Raw genomic sequence first — 12487 nt, 5'->3', positions numbered from 1 at the left:
CTAAAAACATAATTACCATATGATCCAGCAATCCCACTCTTGGATGTATAACTAAAGTATAATTTGAAGATACATGCACCCCAGTATTCACAGCAATACTATTCACAATAGGCAAAACATGGAAACAACCTAAATATCCATCAACAAATGAATGGATGAAGAAGATGTGATACATATATACAATGGAATACTGCTCAGCCATAAAGAAGAATGAAATAATGCCATTTGCAGCAAAATGGATGGACCTAGAGATTATCATACTAAGTGAATTAAGTCAGACAGAGAAAGACAAATAGTATATTACATCACTTATATGTGCAATCTAAAATATGACACAAGTGAACTTATCGGCAAAGCACAAACAGATTCACAGACATAGAGAACAGACTTGTTGTTGGAAAGGGAGTGGGGGGAGGAAGAATTGGGAGTTTGGGTTAGTGGATACAAACTATTATATGTAGAATGGATAGACAACAAGGTCCTACTGTATAGCACAGGGAACTATATTCAATATCCTATAATAAACCATAATGGAAAAGGATATGAAAGAGAGTGTATGTAGATGTATAACTGAATCACTTTGCTGTACAGCAGAAATTAACATACTGTAAATCAGCTAATACATCAATTTTTTTTAAGATAGAGAAAAGCATTCCAGACACAGGACACAACTTGAGCAAAGACGCTGAGGTAGGATAACTGGCAAGTCAGAGGTAGAGCAAGGAGGCCAGTAGGAGAGCAGTGGAGCTCACAGAGGGGAGAGCAGTAGATGATGAAGTCAGAGAAGACACAAGGGTCAGATGAAGCAAGACCCTGTAAGCATTTGAAGTCTTTGCAGTTGAAGTAAGCATTGAAGGGACCCTTCAGTGGGTTTTGAACAGAGAACTAAATCAGTTTTTAATCAGTTCAAAATTGATTTCAATTTTGGAAGGATCACTCTGACTACTGTATTGAGAATAGACTGTAGAATAGCTACTATAGACACAGACTAGTTTGGAGGCTACCACAGTGACCCAGATGGAAGAGGATGGTGTTTTGTACCAGAATGGTAGCAATGGAGGTGGTTAATAAGGATCAGATTCTGAATATATTTTGAAAGTAGAACCAACACAATTGCTCATGGGTTGGATGTATAGTATGACAGAAAAGTTGCTTGCCTCCAAGGTTTTTAGTCTGGCCAACTAGAAGAATGAAAGTAGTCATCAAGTAAAAAGAAAGAAGTTAGAATAAATTTATAAAGGAACAGCAGGAATTCACTTTTAGACATAAACTGTATGAGAGATCTGACCTGGAGATATAAATGTGAACATTATTGCCTTCAGTTCAGTTCAGTTCAGTCACTCAGTCATGTCTGACTCTTTGTGACCCCATGAATCACAGCACCCCAGGCCTCCCTGTCCATCACCAACTCCCAGAGTTCACCCAGACTCACGTCCATCGAGTCAGTGATGCCATCCAGTCATCTCATCCTCGGTCGTCCCCTTCTCCTCCTGCCCCCAATCCCTCCCAGCATCAGAGTCTTTTCCAATGAGTCAACTCTTCGCATGAGGTGGCCAAAGTACTGGAGTTTCAGCTTTAACATCATTCCTTCCAAAGAAATCCCAGGGCTGATCTCCTTTAGAATGGACTAGTTGGATCTCCTTGCAGTCCAAGGGACTCTCAAGAGTCTTCTTGCCTTACTGATGGTATTTAAACCATAAGACTGGAAGACATCTCTAAGGGTGACTATGGATAGAGAAGAGAATCAAAGACTGAGAGCAAGCCAACATAAGAGGTCAGGAGAAGAGAAGGGACACCATGGGAGGTTGAGAAGAAACAATAGTGAAATGGAAAAAAGGCATGAAACCCTGCCTAGAGCCTTATCCCCATCATCCTGACAGAAAGATTGGGAAAGGATGCAGGAGCTTGCAAGTGACTCAAGCCTCCAAAATAAAGGCATAGCAAAAGAGTCAGAATGCTCATCCCAAATGTCTGGCTCTCCATGAAAACTTTTGAACTGAGTGAAAATGAAAATACAGCATATCAAAATTTGAAGGTTGCAGCTTAAACAATACTTAGAAGGAAATTTAGAGCATTAAATGTTTCTGTTAGAAAGGAAGAAAATTCTCAAATCAGTTATCTAAGTTTCTGCCTTTAGAAACTAGAAAAAAATGAGCATAGTAAAACCAAGCAGAAAGATAGAAAAAATAAGGATAACAGCAGAAATCTATTAGGAAAGAAAAGCAATAAGATAGAAAAGCAATAGAAAAGGCTAAATAAAACAAAAAGCTGATTCTTAGAAAAGATCAGTAACATTTATAAACTCCTAGGCAGACTGATCAAGAAAAGAAGAGAGAAGACACAAATTATAAAATATCAGCAATGGAAGAGAGCATATCATGAGATAAATCTACACCTAGTAAAAGACTAATAAAAGAATACTATTTTTTTTTAAACTCCATGCCTATAAATAAAATGGGTGAATTCCCTGAAAGTCACACTGCCCAAACTCACTCAAGGGAAAACAGATAACCCATCCTACACCTTTGGGAATTTATCTGCTATTCATGTACCTGCAAGGTTTTGCCCCAGATCTTTATATTCACCACCCAGCTCAAGAGCGAAAAGGCTTTCTCTGACCTAACTAAAGTAGGAATTTGGTGTTACAGTCTTCAAAGTATCTATACCATGTGAAGTTATCTTGTTGACATTTTATGTATGTGTTCCTGTCTGTCTCCCTACTTGACTGTCTCGTTCACTAGTGTAGCTGCAGGACTAGCCCAGGGCATGTAAGGCAGCATACCTTCAACAATAAAATGAATAGCACTTCAAAGTCCATTTCCTGTCAGTCTCCAATTTCTCTGGACTAAGATGGATCCACCTGGAGTGCGGACTTCAACAAGTCCAACTTCTCCATCTAAAGCCCAAGCTGATGACTCCTTCTACTAGGTATTGTTCTCCTAGACCCACTACCCCAAAGATTGAAAGAATTAAATAAATTCAACTAATCTGCAATGCTGGGAAAAGACGACGGCAGGAGAAGAAGGGGATGACAGAGGATGAGATGGCCGGATGGCATCACCAACCCAATGGACATGAGTTTGAGTAAACTCTGGGAGTTGGTTATGGACAAAGAGGCCCGGCGTGCTGCAGTCCATGGGGTCACAAAGAGTCAGACACAACTGAGAGACTGAACTGAACTGAACTGAAATCTGCAATAAAACACCAACCAGGAAACAGAGGCAAACAAAATATTCTTTTGCTTAAATGTCTAAATGTGGTAGAAAAAATCTTTTTTCCCTTCCTGCTTCCCATTTACATACACATTTAATCATCACAACAAACCTGAGGATTAGGTATTATTATATTTCTTTTTATAGATGAGGAAGCTGAAATACAGAGTATCTAAGTCACACAACTATTAATTGCAGAGCCAGAGGTGAAATCCTGGCTGATGGGTTCCAGAAACTGGGACCTCAAATACCAACAAACAATACTGAGCTCCTAACACTAAAGGGTAGATTCCCTGCCTGAAAGATCCAGGATACTTTTCTCTTCCCTCCATCCTGTTCAACAAACCATCCATACCAGAGCAGACTAAGGCAAGTCCCTGGAGCAGCATGATCCTATCTAGACAAGGCAGGGAGAGAGGGGGGATTCCAGATAAAAGAGGGCCCAAAAGAGAAAAGTTTTTCCTTACTGACCATAATAGATGTCTGCACGTGGCATGACCCTGTACAAAGAACTCACTCTTTTTTACTCAAGACCAAAGTGAAATACTATTTTTTACCTTATCTCAACAATTTCTATATGACTGACTACAGATGGGGCTTTCCTAGTGGCTCAAATGGCAAAAAATCTGCCTGGGATCCAGGAGGCCCAGGTTTAATCGCTGGGCAGGAAGATCCCCTAGAGAAGGGAATGGCAACCCACTCTAATGTTCTTGCCTGGAGAATCCCATAGACAGAGGAGCCTGGTGGGTTACTGTCCATGGAGTCAGGACATTTTGCCCAAAGCCCTTCTGATGCCAGCTTCCTCATAACAGTTAGTAACCGTGAGGGTTTTGAGCTGCAGCATGAATGTCCTGCATAGTTCTTTCACTGGAAAAAAAGTAAACCTAAATGAAAGAGTTTTTCTACCAAAGTTGTTCCCTCAAATGAAAAGCACAATTTTTTGTCCAGCCAAGAGGAAAAAATTTAACTTAAAAAAAAAAGTCACCAGAAAAGTCCAATTCCTTGGGTAAATAAGGTCAGATAACTTGACACCTAACACACAACATATAGTCTCCTGAAAGACTTAATAATTCTTTCACATCAGGCCCAGTAATGTAGCCAATAAGCCTATCAGGAAAAGTCAACAACTCTGGGGTTTTCTTGCTAAAAGACATCTGCTCTTTACTGATCCCATCTACTTCCATGGTTCTCAACCTACTAGACTTACCCCTTCCCTTTCCAACACTACTCCCTGGACAGCCCTAAAATGGAATTTATGCAGAACTATAACCTATCGACACACATAACTTTTAACAAATCAACATAATGCCCTGACTATAACACAAAGGAGAAACAAAAATAATAGAATTTTTAATAAACTGATCAGACACAGAAATACACAAAGATTAGTGAAGCAGTTGATGCATCTACATGTGGAATCCATGGGAATTTGACTTCTAGCAAAGACTGATTTAGGTATGTTGTGTTGGGTATGCAGATACCAAAAGCAGCCTGGCCATTGGGTGATGAGGTTTTCCAAAATGGAGAACAACTCTTGGTAAAGTCTGAGGTTAATCATGTATACTCTTCCTTCAACTTACACAACTTTTGTGGTCATGGAAAATCCAACCTACTTTTAATCCATGGAAAAAGTACTATGAGTATGTATGTAAAGCTACTTCCCGGGTGATGCAGTTGGAAAAGAATCTGCCTGCCAATGCAGGAGATGCAAGAGACACCAATTCAGTCCCTGGGTTGGGAAGATTCCCTGGATCTGGAGTAGGAAATGGCAACCTACTCAACTATTCTTGCCTGGAAAATTCCATGGAGTGGGAAGCCTGATGGGCTACAACCCATGGGGTCACAAAGAGTTGGACACAACTGAGAATGCACACAGCACATATATGCGAAGTGTTATCAGGTTCCAGACGCATAAACAACCTTTTCACCTACTTGAGTGACGGATGAGCATTCAAAAGTTATGTAGGATATCAAGCAATGCTTCCTTGTAAAAGACTGTCCTGCAGATTGCAAACTCCTTGTATCCCTGGCCTATGCCCATAATATGCCAATAGCATCGTCTCACACAACCAAAACATCCCCCAATTTTCCAACACGCCCTCTAGGTACAGTATCATTCCTGTGATGATCAGACATACTTTTATTCATGTGTTTATGAAAATAAGAACATTTTAAAAGAAATTCACTTCAAATTTCAATTTTTCAGGCTTAGCTTTGACTCTATATCTATTACCTACATCAGTTCAGTCAGTTCAGTTCAGTCACTCAGTCGTGTCCGACTCTTTGCAACCCCATGAATCGCAGCATGCCAGGCCTCCCTGTCCATCACCAACTCCTGGAGTTCACTCAGACTCAGGTCCATCGAGTCAGTGATGCCATCCAGCCATCTCATCCTCTGTTGTCCTCTTCTCCTCCTGCCCCAATCCCTCCCAGCATCAGAGTCTTTTCCAGTGAATCAACTCTTCTCATGAAGTGGCCAAAGTACCGGAGTTTTAGCTGTAGCATCATTCCTTCCAAAGAAATCCCAGGGCTGATCTCCTTCAGAATGGACTGGTTGGATCTCCTTGCAGTCCAAGGGACTCTCAAGAGTCTTCTCCAACACCACACTTCAAAAGCATCAATTCTTTGGCAGAAGAGTACAAATATGAGTTTTGGAGTCACATCTGAGTTTAAGGGCTTCCCAGGTGGCACTAGTGGTAAAGAACATGCTTGCCAATGCAGGAGACCTAAGAGACGCAAGTTCAATCCCTGGGTCAGGAAAATCCTCTGGAGGAGGGAATGGCAACCCACTCCAGTATTCTTGCCTGGAGAATTTCACAGACAGAAGAGCCTGGTGGGCTACAGTCCTTAGGATCGTAAAGAATCAGACACGACTGCAGCAACTTAGCAGGCACACATCTGTGTTTAAATCTCAATTTCATCACTAACTACCTGGGTGACCTTAAGCAATCCCTTAATCTCTCTGATCAGCAGCTCTTTTCAATGAAAGAAAGAAAGGATGCCTTGACAGCAGGACCACAAATTTGACTCACACCCAACTCAGTAATGTCCTGATTGTCCATAACAAATCTGGTACTTCTCCCAGGCTCCCATTCACTAGTTAATGGGAAAAGAATTAACTGCAGTTTAAATTCAATCCAATCTGCTAATTTAAACAATCCCTTTGGGCAGTATTGAGAATCTTTAGTGGAAAGAAAAATGTGTAGATTCTCAGCCTGTTTTCTGTGTCTGAGACCTGTGAAGTGGGGCCACTCATCTGGTTTAAGGCTCTGCTATCACAATCTTGGGCTTTCCAAGTGACACAGCGGTAAAGAATCTGCCTGCCAAAGCAGGAGACACAAGAGATGCCAGCCCAATCCCTGAGTCTGGAAGATCCCTGGAGGAGAAAATGGTAACCTGTTTGAATATTCTTCCCTGGGAAATCCCACGGACAGAGGAGCCTGCCAGGCTGCAGTCCATGGGGTGGCTGCAGTTCATGGCATCACAAAGAGTCAGACATGACTGAGCACATCACAGTCCTAAAATCGTTAGACTTCGAACAAAGGGCTTGCATTTCTGTTTTGCACTAGGCCCAGAAAATTATATAGCCAGTCTGGGCCTTCAGACAGCTGTCCCCTTGCCTAGCTTCTCTCCTGAAGATGACAACTGGGCACATGAAGACGAGGTATGAATGAGTCTTCATGACGCTGATGAAAGGCTCTCCTGGCTTCAGGGAGGTCATTGGAATGCATTAGTAAGTTACTACAGGTCTCAAGATAGTGGCGGATTCATGTTGATGTGTGGCAAAACCAATACAATATTGTAAAGTAAAAAATAATAATAATAATAGATAAATGATAAATGGTTAAAAAAAAAAGATAGTGACCATTACTCACCGGGGCTTCTAGCTTGGTCAGGATCCAGCAACACTTCTGCATGACTCACCCTCGCCCCTATGATGCTGGCTGCAGCCTGTACAGCAATTTCTCAGTCCCTTATCCAGTCTACTGGCCTGGCAGTCCACCCTGTCTTGTCAGGGCAAGATGGGAAGATGGTGCCTTGGGAGGCCTACTGGCTTTTGTCACATCATCCATAAAATACGGGAAGTAGGAGCAACATAGAAAAAATAAAACTACAAGATCTCCTTTGACCCTGGTGTTGTGGTCATACCCCCAAGTTGGTACAGATGCACAGAATAAAAGATGAGATTTCTAGAGCCCTCAGCTTGGAAATAGACATCTCCCCTCTTTACCCTTACTATTGCTCTCATTTTTGAGATATATTTCAAGTCATGGGGAAAAGTTACAAGACATAAATTATTATCTTCTCTTCCTATTTCCTTCCATAATGTCCTTGGCCAAAAAGTATGTGTGTTGGGGGTGGGGGATCTTTACATTTAGTACATCATATCCTCCTGCTTCTTGATGTCAATTCTGTTAAGCCTTAACTGTGGACAAGGTGCCTTCTCTATATGATGGGAACCCCTCTATTATCTGAGCTTTCTAGGCTCAGCTAGTGATGTGTGAAATGGAAATAATTTGGCAAACCCTGTATCTCCATAACAACTGACTAAGAGGTTAAGAGCTCACCTTCTCCTTTTCTAGGACAATAAACCGCATTGCTCCCCCTCGGAAGTCTGCCCTTTGCAAATAAAAATATGACAGAAGAGGGAAATTTAAAGGCATCTATTTAACATTCGCAAAAATATTAAGCCAACAACATTTATTTTGCAGATTAGTTTCGGTTTTTAGGTTTCAACCCAAAATTTTCCTTGGGCTTCCCTGATGGCTCAGCAGTAAATAATCCACCTGCGATACAGGAGACCTGGGTTCAATCCCTTGGTCAGGAAGATCTCCTGGAGGAGGGCATGACAACTCAGAGGAGCCTGGCAGGCTACAGCCCATGAGGTCACAAAGAGTTGGACACAACCGAGCAACTAAGCACACACCTTTTCCTTTTACCACTAATTCTTGAGTATAGACACTATCCAAAGCAATCCAACAGAGATTCTACACATGAATATTTAGGGATGGAATCAGCTTCACTCCAAATCTCCTCTCTGAATCACAGCTCTGCATCTTTCTGTAAGTGGTCCATTGGGTCCTAACTTTGCATATCCAAAATTGAATCCATTCATCTTTCCCCAAAACTAGCTTTCCTCTTTGACTTTCTTTTCTTATAAGCAGTAAAAAATAATAATAATAATAAGTGAATTTATAACAGTAGTTCCCAACCTTTCCTGGTTTATAGCATCCTTAGTGTCTTATTCATTTTTTCACACTGCCCCTGTACCAAAAGAAATACCTGATAGTTCCATTAATTAAGTAGCTAGATCCAAATAAATTTATAAGTATGTATGTCCTAACAATTTAATTATATTTAAAAAGCAATACACACAAAATTTTAAATAATATTTTCTTTGTTAACCACATTTACTTAATAGCAGGACATATGCACCTTCTGGGACCACACAACTCTGCAATCTTGGAACCAAATTGGACACCATCACACCCACTTCCTGCTTTATAATCATTTTCATGCAGTACTTGCTTTTAATCACAGCAACCACCAAAAATCCAGCTTTGCAAAGATACAACAGCACCAAAAGGAACTTATCATTATGATGTTGACATTGTGACCTGCATCAAGCTAGTAGTTTTTGTGATGTCCAGCAGTCTTGGAATATAATTATGTTTCCCTCAAAATGGTGAACTATCCTGCAACAGTCCCTGAGAATTCACTGTGGTGTCCCAGGCCACCTCACTCACAGTTTAGGGACTGCAGGGTTAGAATGACAGCTTGGAACATACTTTGATAGATCAATGCAGTAATGACTCCCATGAGTCATGCCTCCTTGTACCCCTACTCTCATGCCAACGTGACTTGCTTTAACCAACGAGACATTAGTAAGTGTGATATAAGCAAAGGCTTAAAAAATATATGTACTTTGGGGTTTCTCCTCTCTTGCTGTTAGAAAACCTTCTGCTGCCATGTGGGTATACTCAGGCTATCCCCCTGAAGAATAAAACACCTGGTGGGCAGAGGATCCAGTCATTCCAGGCATCCCAGACATATGACCATTCAGCTCAAGCCAAGATAATCCAGACTGAAAGAGTGGCCCATTGACCCATGGAACCATAGAAAATCATAAAACCTTTTTCATTTTAAACTACTATGTTTGGGACATTTTTTTAGGTGACCGAACTAAATGACACAATGTTAAAATAACTGTATTTTATACTTTAGTCAATAGAAAATCAACAAGAAAACTAATTTCTTAATTAAATTGAATAGAGTTATTAAATAAATGAATGCATGGTCATTCGATTATCCCCTTAAAATTCTTCTGGAAATACCTTATAATTTCTAGTTATAGCCTCAGGAACAAATCTTGAAGTTGATAAGCATTTCATTGACAAGAAGATTAGAAAATTGACTTCATTTGTTTGAACCACAGTTCCTAAAATTATAATGTAAGTGATTATTAATCTATAAGGAAGCCTGACTGCAAAGGAAAATTGTGAATTTTAATTTCGTTGTCAAAAAGGTGACTATAAATTTTGTTGCAAAGTATAAGAATAGCCCCTTCAACAAGGTCAGACCACTGACCACTATAACTAAGTGACTGAAACCCAGCTGCAAACTCAGAACTAAGTGAAAATGGCCTTAGAGCAACAGAAATGTTTGCCACAGGATGCTGAACCGTGCTACTAATCAGAGCCATTCCCAATCAAATGCTTTTTTGACATAGCAGAGTCTCAGCCACATCACACAGATGGTCAGATGGAATAGCTGTCAGCAGGGAAAGTAGGCCATGACCGTGTAAGTACAAGGAGCTGCTCTTTGGGACTACCTGTTTCTGCGTACTCAGAGAACATCACCATTCCACAGCACAATAAGACATGTTCTTTGTAAGAATGAGACTGCATATCAAGAAAATATTGAAGGCTTGCAGAAATAAATTGAAAGCCCTTCAGTAAGATTTCCATTAAAAATGATGAAGAAAAATAGTACACGTTTTTCAGGTAGTAAATGCTAGTTATCTAGAAACCTAACTTGTGTGGAAAATTCCGTTTCCCAGGAGCCATTTAGAATGATGATGATTTTGGCACCTCCATGAATTAGAGGTCTTTGTCTGCACCAGCTCACCCTGGGCTTGTTAGCATCTACAGTTTTATTCTCTTGAGTAGAAGGATTCTCCCACCCCTCAATGGCCCCAAAATGTCTGAGGCACTGGCTCTTCTCAGACTTCAGCCCATCTTCCCAGGAAGGAGACCAAATGGGGCAGCAGGGGAACAGGATGAACACGGTCTCATTTTGGCCCATGCTCCTTTCTGACCAGGTGAGGCACTGCAGAAAACAGAAGGGGATGGAGTCAGTAGCCACAGATCTTGAGGGGGCTGGTTCCTGTGTGAGCGTCCATGTAAGGAGATGTCCAGATGGGAAGAGATGACCCAATTCCAGATCTCCTCCTTGTGGCCAAGACCCTGCTCACCCTACCGAGAAAATCAAGACAAAAGAAGAAGGGAAAGCACACACTAGCCACCATGAACACAGACAGCACAGTGGTGAAAACAGCCTGAAAAAACTGAAAACATTAATTGCTCAGTTATGTCTGACTCTATGCGACCCCATAGTCTGTAGCCCACCAGGCTCCTCTGTCCATGGGATTCTCCAGGCAAGAATACTGGGGTGGGTCGCTATGCTCTCCTCCAGGGGATCTTCTTGACCCAGGAATTGAACCCAGGTCTCCCACATTGCAGGTGGATTCTTTACCATCTGAGCCACCAGGGAAACTCAAAATACTGGAGTGGGTAGCCATTCCCTTCTCCAGGGAATCTTCCAGACCCAGGGAAGCCTATACAGAAGCAAACATGTAATGAGCCTATTTTATGTCGTTACAGAAACTTTCTAAAATATGGATGAGAGAGAGGAAAAGAGCAAACTGTATACATACATATAATAAGTGTGTTCATACATGAAGTACTATATTAGAATCTTTCCTTTATGTATCAATATGTGCAACAATGGATTGTTTTGAATTGCTGCATCATATCCAATTTTATTGACACATCTTTTAAATTCATCCCATGTTTTTTAATGTCTGAATTCTATTTTGTTGTTATTGTGATTTCTTGCGGGCATCAGGAAGCCCCAACTCAAGGCTATTTGAGCAATAAAGAGGAGACTGACAGGAGGAAATCAAGATATCAACCTTACTTTTGATTAAAATTGCATAAAGAACATGGATCAGGTATGCAACTCTTTGAGATTCCTAAAGCAGTAGCTGGAATTAAACAGAATTTCCCAAAAATGCACAGACAGGGCTGGGAAACCACAGCCTTCCCAGTGAAGGAAAGCCTTCCCATAAAAGCTCCTCCTGCAGGAAGCTGATGAGAGCATATACTCTCCACAGGAAGACATTCCAAAGCCTCCTAAAAGTGGGATTCCTAGTCAAAGCTGAAAGCATTTCTGAAACTTTGCACACATACTATCCAACTGCAGAGGAAGGTGGTACAGACATACTCCCAACAGCAACACCTTTTGTTATTGTGACAGGTTCAAATGGTATCACGTTGTTTGGTTTGCATTTCCCCTTGTGTAAATTTTTCCGTATAAGTATTGGCCATCTTTATTTCTTCTCTTCTGACTGCTTTAATATGCCCTTTATCCATTTCCCTAGTAAGAGCTTCATATTCTTATTCATTTGTAAGATGCAAACATATTCAAGCAAGTCGCTCTTCTTAATCTTGGAATTGTGATGCATAGAGTAGTAGTTAGCATCATAAGCCTGACAAAGCATGATGCTGATGTTGAGAGTGATCATTTCCATATTTATTAAAACTTTTACTTGGGCAAAAATAAGAACCTATTTGAAGAAGGGATGGGTTTTCAGAAAAGATCAAGATTTATTGCCAATAGAAGTGCTCAGATTTAATATCTTCTGACATTTAGTCCATGCACTGACATTTTTATTCCAAATCTTAAGAAACTTGATTATTGATCCAGAAATTTCTGATATGAAATATCCTTATGGATGTACCTTATTTCATTACATATTCAACACATGTAAATTTTAAATTTTGGATAAAAATGTAACTACTTGTTCTTTTATTAAAAGATTGCCATCAGAAACTTCAGGTATAAACTAGTGACTCAGGCAAGTTGCAGTGTCAAAATGACTGAACTTATACAGATGTTATGGAACTAACAGTTCCAGGATGTTGATCCGTAACTTGCCAAGAATAGCTACTTTATATTTTTTGGTATTACCACTGACAAACAGAATATTCTTC

Source organism: Capra hircus, chromosome 3 (assembly GCF_001704415.2).
Source record: "Capra hircus breed San Clemente chromosome 3, ASM170441v1, whole genome shotgun sequence".
In the NCBI taxonomy this organism is placed as follows: domain Eukaryota; kingdom Metazoa; phylum Chordata; class Mammalia; order Artiodactyla; family Bovidae; genus Capra; species Capra hircus.
This window is presented reverse-complemented; position numbering follows the sequence as displayed.